General features: G+C 40.5%; 1 protein-coding gene across 2 annotated transcripts in view; it reads left to right on the forward strand.

Annotated features, from left to right (window-relative positions):
• Positions 1 to 10,044: 10,044 nt before the first annotated feature.
• Positions 10,045 to 15,688, forward strand: part of sipa1l1 (signal-induced proliferation-associated 1 like 1) — an 89,335-nt gene continuing 83,691 nt past the window's right edge. For both annotated transcript variants that reach the window (XM_035995041.1, XM_035995042.1), the window contains exon 1: positions 10,045 to 10,341. The gene's annotated coding sequence lies outside the window, so the exon portion shown is untranslated. The remainder of the gene's footprint in view (positions 10,342 to 15,688) is intronic.

A 15,688-nucleotide genomic window follows, 5' to 3' on the forward strand; every position in this document is an offset into this window, starting at 1 on the left:
AACTTTAATACTTTAAATAGTGTATAACGTTTACTTTATTCCTAAACGACTTTAAAGCGTGACAGTTTTAGCACCCTACTATCCCTTACACATTAATTTAGTGTACACAGAAAAATTATAGTAATATGAATTTGTCATGAGTCGTCAGTGAAGGGGTCTTCTCAATGAGAATTACGGGAATAAAATGCTGCATAGTTTTTGTTCATCACCTCATCTGAGTTGTTAATGTTGTGAACTCATTAAAAGCTCTTTGGGCGAAATTAGCATAATGATGAATATGCATGCGGAACTGTTGTCTGGTTGACAGATATGACAGCTCAGTATCTCTCACACGGCTGAGTGACACACAGACACACGTACAGAATAACAAGTCAACTTGCACGCTGACACATAGCACCCACGCACACACATGTACACACACACATATATATACACAAAGAGGGAGCTCAGTGTTGTGAGCAGAAGCCCATCATCATCATCAACATCATCATCATCATTTTCCGCAACACAATCCCACACCACATTACTCCAGGTCTTGCAGCTGTCTGACATTCGGCCATATGGTGTGTGTGTGTGTGTGTGTGTGTGTGTGTGTCAGCGGTTGTGAGTGTAAATGACTGTGAATGAATGTTTGGGAATCGGGGTGATAACACTATCTGTGCGTGGGAAAGTGAGAAAGAAGGAGAAAGACAGACAAGCTCTCGGATAGGTACAGGTAGAAAACAAAGGAGAGTCCATTTATGTTCACACGAGAGAGAGAGAGAGAGCTGAATTCCCTTGACCTAAACACCATACAAGCTTTGATTTGTACAGTTCTGTGTACATGGAGGTCCCCTGGCCAGCTGGCAACACTCAGACTAGACAATAAGTGAATTCAGAAGTGAATACCTGTGAGAAGTTGATTTAATATGACTGTAAATCCATTTTGTAAAAGTATCCTCTAGTGTAGGGAGACTAATGATTATTGTTTTTTTAAGACTGAGGTTGCACAATAAACTTTTCTGTCTATTTGACAAACATGAATTGCAAGCACATTAACAGTAAGTCACACATGAAATCACTTTGAATGTTAGCATGTTACTAGTCTGCGGAGTAGTATGTTACTGACTAAATTTGTCCCTTACCATCCCGCTATTGTTACAGCTATATGTGGACTAGTTTGGCCCCTTCTGTCGAGCTGGTTACATTTAGCCAGCGAAGTTCCCGCGCTTGTGGGGAAAAAAAAAGAAAAAGTTTCCTTACTTCTGAAACAGAAACAGAAAATTCCAGTTTTACTTTGCCTTTCTAGGTATGTCCTCCGCTGATGCTAACTTCTACTAGACCTTTAAAGTGTTGTTTTCTTTTTGATCCTATGGGGGCAGAAGAACTTCACAACAATCTGTAAAAATCCCTAACTCTGACAAAGGATTGCCTTATTTGGTTGTTGTGTTACTATGACTCATTTGGAGTCATATTTTGGGCGACCTGACTAATGTACGTTCAATTTCTGCATTCCTTTTTAGCTTTTGGTCTCCATAAACTCTGCATCTTAGTAGCTTTGAGATGCTTGCTTTCTTCATTAGCAAGGTGCTAATTTTGTCTGGTGGACGGGCAGTGTACTGTCAGTTTACCTGTGTTTTTTTTTGCTGAGAACAGCTGCCTGCTACCAGACACAGGATTGATGAGAGTGGAGTTTGCAGGCCAAAACTAATAAAAGAGATAGAAAAGAGACTAAAAAGGCTCTATAGACCTGAAGAGGGCTGCAGAGATGATGTTTCACAGTACACATAAAATCATGAAATCAATTTATTCTCTCTTCATAAGATTGTTTTCTAGTGATCATGATTTGACAAATAATTCAGTCATCACAATCGTTTGAAAAAAATTACAGGCCATTTTGCACTTGATCATGAAAAAATCTTTTGTGAAGATGAATAATCGTGCTGTGTCAAGATGACAACATTATCTGTGACCAAAGGAAAACAAAAAATAACTAATAATAAAATAATAACAAACTAGTATAATGAATATGTAGCCAATGATTTGCTGGCCAGCTAGATGACATCTCAACACAAGATTAATCAAATGCATAACTGCCAAAAATGCTCAGTGCCCAGTTGTAACAAAAAACCTGAACCTCTGAATGAACTGAGACGACCACATAATACATTTAGTCACAACCAGCACAATCAAGTGTTCACACTCACTATTACCCACTAGTTGACAACTTCATGTGAAGGCCACCAGAGGCCCTCCACCTACCCACTCCTAATCCTGAAATACCAGCCCGGGAGCTTTAATTAACTGCTGTAGCACCCTGCCAAGCCAGATCCAGACACCCTCCCCTCCGCTCTGCACTTTCCAGTATTCTCGCCAATGCCTCCATTCCAAATGGAGCTGTAGCTTCATGTTCACATTGAGCCAGAAAATCAGTGGAGAAAATAGACTCTAAATCACACATTCAGATGTAGCAGTGTAGGTGGAAGGTTTCTTGGACAGCCAGATCTTACATTGAATCATTTTGTACTCCATCTTCTGATGCCACCTGTGGTTGTACTCTGCTTTTTAAAAGCTACCTGTGTTCTTGTGAACCACCTCCATCTATCCTCCTTAACAATATCTAAAAAACAAACTGAGTGGGAAGAGCAGTAGAAACATCGCCCTCCGAAAAAAACAACAGCAACAGAGCTTTTGAGCATCCTCTAAAATCATTGTTTTGGTTTTATGGCCTTTCGAACATCTAATTCTATGATAACTAAGCAATTTCTATCAGCTAATGAAGATGTCCTATGATTAAAAAGCTCCAGAACAGCTACGAAATTGACTTGAGCTGAGATTGTTTTGTCGAAAGCAACCATGTTTGCATGACTCAAGCATGTATTCATCTACTTTTAATCACTGCCAAGGAAGACACGGGGCTTATCGGAAGCATGGTGAAATCTGTTTTTGTTGGTGAATCACTGCATCAGCAACTTGTCACACTGATCAAGCTTTAATCCTGCCTCCTTCCTTTCAATCGCATTAGAAACACTGAGCATGTGCGTGTTTCGGCATTTGAATGCTTTCTACTTGTGCCATCATCCCAGAAACTGCTGGGGGTGAACACATACTGACATGCAAGAGATTGGTGGAGATTCACATCTGAGCTCTTTTCTAATATATATTTTTTTCAACCTCAGCCCCCAAATCCCATCATAGGGTTTCCATATCCAGGCCAACCATTGGCTCGCCTCTTCCCCTCCCATCCACACACATGAAGTTGGGAATCCAAAACATAACAACTCCAGTGTCTCCTCAGGACAACAATGTTATTTCTGTTGAGGAAATGTTCAATGAGTGTGTACACATGTGGGGGGGGCGGTTAGTGCGACTGAAAGGCGGCAGCGGAGGAGTGTGTGTTCATATACAGATAGGTGTGTGTGTGTGTGTGTGTGTGTGTGTGTGTGTGTGTGTGTGTGTGTGTGCGTGTGTGCGTGTGTGTGTGTGTGCGCGTGTGTGTGTGTGTGTACGTGTACGTGCCCTTACATGCATGCTTACACAAGGTCCAACTGCAATGCACTTGTTCTTCTGCAGGGTGCTGTGATGTCATCCTCCCACCTCTCCACTGTGTTTTCACACCAGTGTGAGTCACGTCGCTCCAGCTCTCTTCGTGGGGAGGTGTGTGTGTGTGTGTGTGTGTGTGTGTGTGTGTGTGTGTGCATACAGTGCCAAATGGGGGGTATTTTGAACTTGAATTCTGTCTATGCCTCTGCTTTTTCAAACATATCTTAAAAGAGTTCTCTGTAAGTTCCTGCACTCAAAGGGAGGCTGAGATTGCGAGGATCATAGTGCAGTGCAGCTTTTGACAGACAGCTTGCATGATAATCCTCTGAGAAACCACCATTCCTCTTTACCACTTGCAGAGATGGAGAACAATATATAAATACTAGGCTTATACTTGTATATTCATCTATAGCAGTGCACTTTTGTGTAATATATACGTCTCTTAATAAGTAATACATATCTGGTAATGGAGTTTGCATTGAGCATTCCCAATGATAATTTAAATTCCCATGGGCCAGACCTGTCTAAAAACTGAAACATGAAGAGCTGTGAAAAAAAGAGTTCTACAAAGTTGCTTGAGTTGCAAAAGAAATAATCCAGCTACATTAAATGAACAAGAAAACAAATAACATATTTACATACGTTATTTGCATGCGTTACTTTACCCGCTGCCAGACTCAAAGTGAGGGTGATAGAGGTACAAGATGAGAGGTAAGCCTGCCTCTCTATTTTGCTTTTATTTCTTAATTTAATTCAATAGATTCAATATGTTTCTGGCGTACAATTGAAGCTGCACCCAAAAAATATACACCCAGTAAATAATTGATCATTTACCCTTCCTTAGTCTTGTCTTTGCTGTGTTTGTTTAAGCAACTGGCATTCAACTTTGTGGACAAACCTTTAAGGCATGTTCAAATAAAACTGATTGCTTAGGGTTTGTGATGAAGTGGTTTATTTGTCTAGCATTAACTGCTTCAAACCAAGTACATATGAGCCATATGCCCCTGGCTTCAGACTCCAACACATACACTGGAAAAACATACATAGCTGTTATGATAATATGCCAACCCGTACGGAAGAGGATTAGGGCCACATGTGAAAAATGTTTTTGAGTTCTGAGTTTAAAGTCAGAAATCTGACCTTATTCTCAGAATTCTGACTTTTTTCTTAGGCTACATTTACAACTACGTTTTGGTTTAAAAACTAATATCTTTTGCTATGTTTACACCTCGCATTCACGCTGATCTGGCGTTTCAGAGCCTCTAAACTGGAGAAATTTCTCGTCTCGTTCTCTGAGACTAAGCTACTAACGTTACCACGGTATCTACCAGCAAAGGGTGGAGTATACATGCTGCCTCCTGTTTACCCCGGCACGCGCATGCCCAGTAAACAAGAATGTTCATGAAATGTGCGGTTTGGGCGTGATAGTTTAAATGGGGATTATTTCTTCTACTGTAGCTAAAAACACTTGGGTGCACGGACATCACTTTTGGTTCAAAACTCTGCTTAAAAACCAAAACGTAGCAATCTAAATGTAGTCTCAGAATTCTGACTTTGAACTCAGAATTCTGACTTGTTTCTCAGAATTTCGACTTTAAACTCAGAACTCAAATACATTTGGCCCTAATCATCTTCCGTACAACCCCTACCAATCATCCGTCCATTCTCTAAAGTGCTTGTCCTTGTTAAGGTCATGATATTAACATAATAAATCATGTCATTTCCATCAGCCTCAGCTGTACTTTGTGTGTGGTGCTAATAAGCAAGTGTTAACATGCTCACGCTCTCAACTATATGGTGAACATGGTAAACATTACCTGCTAAACTAGTTAGCATGTTAACATTGTGATTGTGAGTACGGTAGCATGCTGAAGTTAGCATTTAGCTCAAAGCACAGCTGTACCTGAGTACAGCCTCACAGAGCTGCTAGGGTTGCTGCAGACTCTTGTTTTGCTGTTATTTGTGTTTCTTTTTCTTTTTCATGCATGGTACATAAAGTATCCCCTTTGCTCGAAATGCCCCCCTGTCCATGTCAAGATGTAAGGGACAACAAAAAAACAGTTGTCCATCTCTAAGCATTTGCTCTTTCTTTTGAAGTAGCGATCGACTGAACATCATGAGTTGCTTTTGTCCTCTTCTTCAGCCATGTGTTAATTGGTCTGTAACTGGTCTCTTTCTTGAGTCGGGTTGTTGTAACCGTTGTGTAACACCCAGGACCATCTCCATTTTCCACTCAGAGTTGCTCTTGGTAACTGTGTTTGACTTATAAACAATAAGCAAATAAAGAAACACTGTCAACCAGCTGTTCTCCTCCTGTCTGTCCTAAAATGTTTGCCAATCATTCAGCCTGGTGAATTAATCCCACCAGTTTACTCTCACAATAACAATGTGCAACAAAAGACTAATTGGACACACACTCCAATCAAGACACAGTGGTCTCCACTTATGAAAAACAAGCGCATCAAATTCTATCTATTTTAGGAGCACACTGTCTGCATAATGCCCCTTAGTAATGAGGACAAAAGAGCCAGTGTGTGTGAAAACAACTTGTCGCCTTTCTTCATGTCGATCTCTATTAGTGTAGGAGCGCCGCTTGAGTGGAACTTTGTGAATGGGGCCCATTCTTTTCATTCCTCTGCTTCGAGGGGCAACAGAGCCAGGAATTCCACCCCTCTCCCTCTCTGGGTTACTGTGGTCATGTTTCCTATAGGTGGTTGCCCCATGTCTGACTTCACTACTTGACATCTTAATATATCTCAGACAGTCACCATCAGATATGATAGCACAACGTTTGATGCTGTGATCTAAAGGGCATGCTGTAAAAGAAGGGTCAAAGACTGAGCAAAAACTCCCTCATTAAGATGTCTTCTTTCACCACACATCAGTCTATCATACCGCCAAGAGAGAACATGAAAGATAATAGTGAAGGAGGTACAGGCCAAGATGCTGCAAGTGCAAAGACAAGCCCTGTAATGAAAGGCCTCCATTGCTACCAAGTGGGAACTGCAACATTTTCTTTTGTTTTGTACCACATTCATACTACAAACTAAATCTAAGCACGTTTTAGTATGTAATGTGTCCATATTGGAAAATTATATACAATAAAAAAAAATCAATAGAAAAAACATTTGATGTTTGAGTGTAGTGTTGAGGAACATTGTTGCCCCACAATGCAATGCACAAAGAACATGGAGGAGCTACTCACAGTAGCAAAACATTAGAAACAAATTGGTGAACAGCTCCAGGAAGATTTTGGGAAACAAAACAAAGAAATAAACAACAAAGAAATAAGTATTACATTTAGCTTTGTCTTTGTTAATGTTTAATTGGCCGTGGTATTCGAAAAGTCACAGTTGCATTGATGTCCATCAGGACACTACTGTATAATTTCCTGTACAAAACAGAAAAGTACTATGCTGTTTTTTTGCATACTAACTGCAAAAACGGTATATTAGGACAATTAGTGTATCGCAAACATTCAGTGTATACAATTAATATGTGGTATGGAATTGGGACACACTAATTGTTTTGTTGTATACTAACAAAATAAACATGATACAATACAATTTCTAGTACATACTGTAGATAATAATGTATGGAACTGGAACAAAGTTTATGGCTTGATAAGACCAATTTCAAACTACATACAAATTGTAACCATATTTTGTTAATGCAGTACTGTACATTCACACTGAAAAAGTGACTTTTGAATGTCCCGCAATACACAATGCAAATGGAAGCTATTTTATTTTCTATTGTTGTGTTTTCATATATGAATCGAGGGGTTGATTTCCAAAGTTGTATATTTTATAATTTCCCGTCGAAACCGTAAAGTACAGTTCTTTGTTTTGCACAAACTAAAAAATTTTAAAAGTATATTATAAAGATTAGGTACTGAGATACTGACATTAAGCTGATGAGAGTATCGGCCGATCAACACTAAATACTTTCAATGTTACTATAAAATTCAACATTTCCATTATCAGTATTGGATTGATACTCTGCATCAGCAAATACCTTAGGTTGAGGTATCAGAATCGACATTAGGAGAGAAAAAGTTGGATTAGTGCTTCCCTAAAGATTAATCCTACATATAATATCTCTAATACTGTATAACACATTAGTTGGTTAAATAAAATATGGATATAGTTATGTATTTTCCCTTTCAGTCAGCTATTTCAGTTGTACACTCTAGGGGAAAATGAGCTTGAAAGTTTTGAGAGAAGAAATGTCACACACACACACACACACACACACACACACACACACACACACACACACACACACACACACACACACACGTTCCTCTGCATCAGACAGTTTTTTTGAAAGGCTGCATAGCCTGCCTCTTAAAATATTCTTTTCTTAAGAATGGTGGATCAATGTGTCATTCGTCTTTTAATCTAATAATGTAGTTTGAGTTTAGGGTGTTTAGAAAGATCCTATTACATTGTTTTCGTAAACTAAACAGATTCAAGGAGATACAGGACACTTCTCAGGCCATATAAACCTCATAATTTCTCAAAAAGTGTTCTCAACTTGTCACTATTTTCTGCTGCCCAAGTAACTGATGCCTCATTATTTTATTGCCGTGACAAACAGTAAGTCATTTATCGTTGGTGATGTGTCTTCTCTATGCTTTAATCCATTCTGAATTGCATTCTGTGGCTAACCCAATTAAACTACTTGAGGTAATCCTGGGGGAGCAGTATTTCACCAGAGAACAATATAAACCGCCCACACCAATATCCGCCCCATGACAGAACGGGGTGGGTAGTGTTAGGACCCACAGAGCTACAGGAATAGAGAGGGTTTTAATGACAGTAATCTCTTTTCCTTTGTCTTTATTAGATTATGTAATCCTGGATGACATTTTAGAATAATGGTGATGGAACGTGGAAATGAAAGGAAAGCAGAGGTAAATGTACAGAGAATGAATAAATGAAGATGAGAATATGAAGTACTGTCCCCGGAACCAGAATTTATAATTATAGAGAAGAAAAGACAGACAGACTTTGCGGACAGAGAATACAGAGAACAAAGTTGTGACTATTCACAGGTGATTATGTAGGAAAGAGAGATGAATTCCTGTGACTCCCATACTATTCACCCACTCCTTATGTTGGTACCTCCTGAGCTGCTTTAATTAGGGCAGTGTTCTTTCTCTTATCTAATTAAAATTGCATGCTGAAATAATTAATGTATGTGAGCAAAGCAAGCAGGTGGAATTTGAAACGCTGGGCTTACAGCATTGAAGTTATCATCAGTTTTTGCACTAAATGCGTCATTGTTGCTGTCTATAGTATATTCATTTCATTAAGACTTTTAGCTGTTTGTGACATTTACTATCTGGTGGGTCTTTCAAAATCATCTGACACATTATTATTTATGCCATTACGCAAAAGCTGGGGGGCATAAACAACCATGGCAATGGTACATTGGTAAACATAGGTTACTCTGTACAGGTTTTAATTAAAGGAGTCTCACTGGTTGTGATCTCAGGGATGCTCAGAGGCCATCAAAGATCAACTTTTCCTTAGGGTTACCAAATAATCAGAAGTAAGAAAAAAGTAAGTAGCCTACATTTACTCAAGCAGGCTACTGAAGTCAAAGCCTGTTTACAGGTCTTGAGGAGCACTCATCAGCACAATGGGGTGATACAAATCACTGTGTAAAACAGTATCTCAAGCTGCTCTAATGAATATCTTTATGTTAACAATGGATCAAATGAAAAAAGTCTGAAAATGTGAAAAGTCTAAAAAATATTTATGGAGCGATTTAGTGTCTTTCAGCTCACATAAAAGTCATGACTTTTAAGATCCAGAATGTTACTATTTGGATTCAGTCTAACTGCTCTCATCAGCCACATTTCCAGCCACAGTGAGGAGCCTAGCTATTTCCAGCAAAACTGTTCTGATAAACCCACTGTGCACAGCACCAAATGGCAGGGAAAGTTAGGCTACCAAGTGCGGGTAAAGAAGGTCAAACATCTAGCAGCTAAAGCCAGTTCTTGCGAAGTTGGTGGACTATAACAGGGCTAAAAGGAGAGTGAATATTGGACTTATTGGGTAGATTTTCTTTGTCAAACAACGATTTCCAAGGTCAAAAATGAACCTTCAAGCTCAATATTGGATCGTTCTAAACAATTTAGCTACATGAGGTGCTACACAGTATAACTGTGGCTCATTATGATGTCATAAATGAGTCACCTTCATCTAACCCAGAATACCTGGTATCACACAATGCAGGTAGCTAGGCTACTGGTGGCTGTCCAGTCATTTTGCTATACTGGATGCAAACTGGTGCAATAAAAGCTACCGGAGTTTAACCATCAACACTGTAACCTGCCACACCAGTTGCTTCAGGAGGGAAAACGTCGCAAAAAAAGCCCATCCGATTCTGTTGCCAGAGCAACGCTCTTCCTCTCTCCCATCCTTTCACCAGCAATCGGCCCGCCTGTGCATTTTGTTAAACTATCGCGAGACTGCGCAGTCTACAAGTTAGACCGCTCTGATTCGTATCGCGAGTATAGAGCCCAGAGGAGTTGAGAGGCGGTGACCTCATCGTCGTCGCGAGGCGGAGCGAACCGCTGCAACTTTAGATGAACTTCTGATTTGAACAAACCGAGAGGCGGTCGGCGGAGTGCACGTCAACAACAGACGCAGTAGGTGAACAGATTCAGAGGTTTTCTGCTGCGAAGTATTTACAGCCGGTTCGTTTTATCTTTACCGGCCGTGACGGTGTGTGTACGCCGGTGACTGACCAGCGAGAGCGTTATTTTTCCTCTCTTAAACGCCGACAAGGTGGAAATTAATAAAGGTGAGTGCACTCTCTCCTCCGTTGGTCTTCCCACTGACACAGGCGATATCAACACTGTTAGTTTTTAGTCACGTTGTTCATGGTTTATTTGCTGTCTGTGCATTTCAGCATTTGAGTAAACGTGCATGCGATCCATACGAAGATTTCAGGCAACGCTTCGGGGGTGAAAACTACACTAAAAAGTTTATCTAGCAGTCGGATAATGTTAGTAACGTTACTGTGTGGCGTGTCACGGCTCATGCACCGCCTTATTTTCAAGCTGATTTAGTTAGCTTTATTTTAACGTGCTCTTATATCAATAATGTCGTTAGCTTAACATGTCTATTTCGGGCCACCATTCAGTTAACATGTTATGCCTCTCCAGACAATCCACAGTTTAAAATTGAGACACCGTGGCTCTTAAAGAAACAGGAACCCCAGCAAAACGAGGATCAGATAAATGTAATTGTTGTTTGTTTGGTTAAGTTCCTGCGTGACTGCTGTATAATTGGGATGGCTAGCTGCAGTTGCCCTTGTGGGTTTCCTGTCCATCTCAACCTCGCTGACCATCTTTTTACTTGTGGACGCAACCGTTACCAGAGAAATACCTGTCATACTTCTGAAGCAGCTCTTTCTCTCTGAAGCTCTTCGTGCAAAGTCATGATCGTACAGTGCAATTTGTTGTCACGCATTGCTGTCGTTTGCATGGGTTGTTTGTTTGGGTATTTGCAGTGCTTCACCAAATCTCTGTAGGTGTGGATGCACATAGAAATCCCTAAGTGAAGTGCGACGTGTGTTGTGTTTTGCAGGGAAAGTTTATTTGTTTTCTCTGAAAACCTGAATTCTAGCTTACTAAAATGTTACTAATCATGCATAATCTGTTACTGAAGGACACATTGCACACCTTGGAACTTGCAGGAAATCACATATCAAGTTGAAGCATAATTTCTACCCAGTGCTCTGTCAAAACCTCTCATTAATCAAAATGGCCGTCTGTGTTGTCTAGTCAGATATGAATAGTGATATAACAGTGCTACATTTAAGTGATGAAGGTGCCATCAAGGCTTCGAACACAAAATCAACAAACTTAGTTCTTCAAATATAACTCAATATAGTGCACTCATTAAAGTTAGCTTATATGCAAGTTTGTTCTGCTCTTCTCTCCATAATGCCACCCTGAGAGGAATTCTTGTTCTAAGTGCCCCCCCCCGTAGCTGCTCTGTCTTCTGTTATTGCTGCTATCTCAACCTGTGGAGTCTGTCCCCAGGCTACCAGCTTCAGCCTCCCAGGGGGCCTACATACACACACAGAAACACAATGCTTCCTCCTTTGGCAAGTCCTAAATGGACACGTCAAAGAGATCTCATCTGTATTTATCGGGGGGGGGGGTTAGATTCTCAACTTGAAGCACAACCGCAGCATTAGAGATATTTTCTCTCTGAGACAGCATTTCAACTGCTTTGTCTGCTTTGCTTTGGCTACTGCAGCCAGCCCCTGTGTCGGAACCCCCCAAAACTCTCATTTGTTAGCAGTTGAACATCTCAAGCCATCAGCGCCCTCTTGTCTGTGCCTGTGAATGCTGCGGCTGAGCAGATCTGGAGGCTGTGTTGCATTTACAATATTACGTAGGCAATTGAAATTGTGTGTAGGTGGCGGCACACGTGTTCTGTGACACATGTAGCTGCCGAATTAAAGGGGAGGTGGGAGAAAGGGAAAATAAAAAATGTCAGGGTTGCTGTTGGGCAACTAAAAGATTATGAAAGGGCTTTTGAGACGTAGAGCAGCTGAAACATCAATCTAGGTGTTTCTGGATTAAGCAGCTGGACTTGGCTAAAAAAACTTGTCTTCGAAAGGGCTTCAACCCTCTCCAGCGTAGGCACAGTAGGGGCTCTTATTGGGAGTTTCAAATGGAAGATTTTCCCTGGGCCTTTGTTGTTGCTTGCAAGCAAAGTCTTTAGCTTCACATTTGTATAAGATGCACTTTGATCGGGATGTGGTCACTCTTTCAAAAACAATCCTCTAATGTGTAGCCTAGGCCTATCTGGAACAGGCGAGGCTTTTGGCAGTGCACACAAAGAGAAATCTGGCAAATGCAAAGTCAGGAAAAAGAGGACATTTCAATCTCATAGCTGGCCAGCTTGCACTTTCACTGTCTATATGCAATGCATTGCGCTGACAGGAGCTAAAAATGGGGTCCTACCTGTTTACGATCTCCCACGTTAGCCTCACTATGCCCCCCCTCCCTTACTCGGCTACTTTCTTCCATCTCTGCCTCGTCCTCCCCGTCTGTCTCACTTCTGTCGCTATTTCTTTACTCTACACCTCCCACGATTCCCTTCTCCCTCCTCCTGTCACTGACATTGCCTTTCTCTCTCGTCCTGCTTCCTTCCTGTTGTGGAAAGCATGTCAGGACCGACATTCTCATCATTTCTGTCCACATCCCTCACCTTATCTATCCTTCTCTCTTGTTCCCATTCCCCCTCCCTCTCTTTGGTCTTCATTCCTTCTTTTCTCTGCGTTTCTGTCTCCCTCCCCTTCTTCTCTGTCTCTCTGCATGCTGGAGATTGGAATGTGAGTTCCCTCCGTTTAAGGTCTTTGGGTGGGCTGTCTCTTGAGAAATACCGGAGCAAGAAATACTCGTTAACAGTTAATAGATCACATTGCAGGGCAGAATAATTTAATAAAACTACTAGGACCTGGCTGTGTTTTTCCTGCATAGAGATTTTTAAGGTGGCCTTGCTCAAATACTGTGCAGATTTCGACCTTAACCTGAACTTAATAACACCTATTTCAAGAGCTTTGTGTTAAATGCATCTCTGCCAACTGCAACAGCAAAATCACTATATGATGGCTCTAGGATGCCAGCTAATTAGCACGGACTATTATAAGCATAATTCACAGTATTTGTCAGGTCTGACAGGAGACAGTACACAGGAAGAAATGGCCTGATGTTGGAAGGGAGAGTCAAGAGTACCACTGTTATGGATGAACTAGTAGGCATGGGCCGGTATACGATTCTGATGATAACCTTCAGCAAAAATATCACGGTTTCACGGTATTGCAATTACAGCTTTAAATTGTTTTGTTTTTTTAAATGTCTGGGTAACAAACTATTACTTCTCCATTAAACACAATGTATTTTATTTTTAAACACACTGCACACTGGCAGTGAGGCGGATTACTAAACTGCAGTTTCTCTCCTTAACCACTCATAAAAAACAGCTGATACCACAGGAACTGTATGACGGAAAATTTTAGTGGTTTTGAAAGCTTGACTTTTTCAAACCGCGGTGTACCTTGAAACCGGTAACCGGCCCATGTCTACTCTCATGTGGTGACTTTCCTGTAAACAAATTGGTGGTTGCTTGTAGTAAAGGCTGATGTTGAAAACAGGAAGATAGAAATGCACACCTGTTCTAGTGAGGTGCTTGTTCGCAGGCAGACTTCAAAAAAAGAGAATGGCAAGTTAAGCACTTATAACTCTGATGCATTAATTCAACTTATGACATCAACGTAGCTGTCTTTGTAAATACCCTATTGTTGATTTTTCCCCCCCCATTTAAAATATACCTTTTAGGGTCTTTCACTTGAGTGAAAATATTGAGTTGCACTATGAATGGGGGAAAAAAAAGTCATCATATGGAATTTCAGACTACTATCATACAAACATAATTAACACAACTAAACTGATTCTCATTTTTTGGCTGTGCATATACATTCATGTAGCTACGCCAGCGTGTCTTCAATGACCATACAGCCAGATGAACTTTTAGCCTAATCATTGTATTAATTCAACAGATAGTTGGGCTGTCTGGCTACTTTTGCTAAAATTGCAAAATCCCAAAAAGAGAGAGAGAGAGACTTTTTGAACAAGGCAGAACCCAAGTAACATCTAGTGGAGTGTTTCATTACATCCAGTGGAGTAGTTCATCCTACTAACTGTTGTTACCTTCATGTGGCCTTAGACCCCTTTTAGGTGTATGCATTGATCCAAAATGTACCAGTGTTTGAGATTGATGTGAATGTTTTCAACACACATTCCATCTGGCTTTGTGATTCTGCTCCTGCACAGGGATTTAGATTAGATAATACTTTATTCATCCCACAATGGGGAAATTCACTTGTTACTTGTAATTACTTGTTACTTGTTAATGTAGCTATGACACTGCTCAGCTTTGGGTAAACAGCAAAGGATAAACTCATAATAAATATTGGAATACCATGCTATTGAATAATTGTAGCATTGTTGTAACCTTGTTCTTCTAGCCCTTTAAGCCAAAGTGTACGTTGTTGGGGTAACTTTATTTTGTATAGGTATTGCACACAAAGTTGAGTATGATTCTATGATTTAGTTGTGATCGGTTATAAATAGTTTGCAAAACTGAGAGAACAGTCACAACGTGGCAACTGTCTGGTTTGAAAAGTCAAGTTCAGGTGGAACATGTGTTCATTAATCTGCATCAAAAATGGATTTGTGTGTGAAATGGATGATTGTCTCAGAATGTTTTCCTGTCTTCAACACTATGATGACTGTGCAGGAGAACTGTAAATCTTATCCCCAAACATGTATGGTAGCATTGCCGAAATTCCCACCAACTGCCTTGCCATCTGTTGTCAAGCAGACAAAGCTCTCACATTTCTGTCTTGCTTAATGACTAAAAGGATGTTGCTACTGTTGGCTGCCTGGGCTGGTATTACTAATGGAAGTGCTTTTCTGACCCTGTTGGATTTGTTAATTGTTGCTGTCTCTCCGGTGCTATTTGGGGGAAATTAGTTTGAGTGTGTGGAGCTGCAACCTGAAATTTATGCAAGCTATTTGTCAGATAATGACATAGCTATTTCAACACTCAATAGTTGAGTTGTATTTCCTTTCAACTGTCAGGCGAATTTTAAGCAAACAATTGAATAGCATTTGCTAGCTGGAAAAAAATACACGTCGCCCTGGCCATCTAACCGCATCCATGAGAGAAAAATTAAGAGAGAAGTCTTCAGGAATTTGGTTTAATTGAGCAAGTTTAAATTGTTCTTTCATGTCCGTGCATCAAAATAGGTGAATGGAAACACTTGATGTGATGTGTTGAAGCTATGATTTGATTGTTGTCAATTGTCGATTGTTGTGAACCAGAATTTCTCGTACAATTCTAACAACAATCATGTTCAAGTTTAACAGCAATGCCCTCCATTGGGCAAAGCTTCAGCCAGATAGGCATACGTCTTTCAAGAAACTAAGCTAAGCCTAGCTGCTAGCATGGCACGCCCTCATACTCTGCTTCTGACTGGGTAGTAGTCCTCACCTAGGTACTGCGCATGTGCGACTCCCAACAAAGATGGAACAGAAGTGTGGTTCCTCTGTAGCTAAAACAGAGAG

Source organism: Sander lucioperca, chromosome 19 (assembly GCF_008315115.2).
Source record: "Sander lucioperca isolate FBNREF2018 chromosome 19, SLUC_FBN_1.2, whole genome shotgun sequence".
Classification (NCBI taxonomy): domain Eukaryota; kingdom Metazoa; phylum Chordata; class Actinopteri; order Perciformes; family Percidae; genus Sander; species Sander lucioperca.